This window comes from Etheostoma cragini, chromosome 20 (genome assembly GCF_013103735.1).
Source record: "Etheostoma cragini isolate CJK2018 chromosome 20, CSU_Ecrag_1.0, whole genome shotgun sequence".
NCBI lineage: Eukaryota > Metazoa > Chordata > Actinopteri > Perciformes > Percidae > Etheostoma > Etheostoma cragini.
The window spans coordinates 22,899,686-22,900,626 of NC_048426.1; positions in this window are offsets into that span (position 1 = coordinate 22,899,686).

A 941-nucleotide genomic window follows, 5' to 3' on the forward strand; every position below is an offset into this window, starting at 1 on the left:
ACTCACACTACACACTCTGAGGTCTTCAGGCCGAGACCTTCTAACGGTCCCCAGAACACGTTTTAAAACCAGAGGTGATCAAGCCTTTTCCGTGGTGGCTCCAAGGCTCTGGATCTCTCTCCCTTTGGCTCTGAGAGCTTTGGATTCTGTGGAAACTTTTAAAAAACACCTGAAGACACGTCTTTTTAGACAATCTCTGAACTAGCAATGTGGCTTAGTATGTAATGTGTGTCTGTTTTATTTGTTTTCTACTGTGAAGCCCTTTGTGACCCTTCTTGTCTGTGAAAGGTGCGTTATAAGTAAAGTTTACTTTCTTACTTATCTGTGAGATAGTATATGCTGAGAACGATGATGAGACATTACAGTTAGAAGGCAGTTTCTTTATCTCCTCCATCAGATTGTTACTTCCGATGGAACGGTGTGTCCATGTTTTACATGCTGATGAACACAGCTTTAATAACTCATGCTAATCACTCCCGTCATCATGTAAATCATGTCCCGAGGTGTTTACTAAAGCTAAATCAATCGGCAGGGTGGGATTGGCTTGATCCATCTCATGATAAATCCCTGTTAATCCCCCTGGATATTTATGTACTTGAAATTTCACACTGGCAACAAATATTTATCTATGTATTGACATGGGCTTCTAGACAGTCGTATGGCTCAATTATTACCGCTGCTCATCAGATTTGATGTCCCTAAGGTTGTCTAGGGGCGCAGGATGCTAATAGCTACATTAGGATATAATAAGACGCATCTTTAAATTTGAATTGCGTTCAACCGGTTTTATTTTATTTTATGTATAGTATATGTGTGTATGTGTGCATGTATATCTGGATGTGTATGTACAGTGTAAACAGTATCTATAGGCAATGATTGAGAACAATCCATGACGCTGTCAGGTGTCAGCTTTCTAAAGGGGGGGGGGGGGGGGGGGGGGG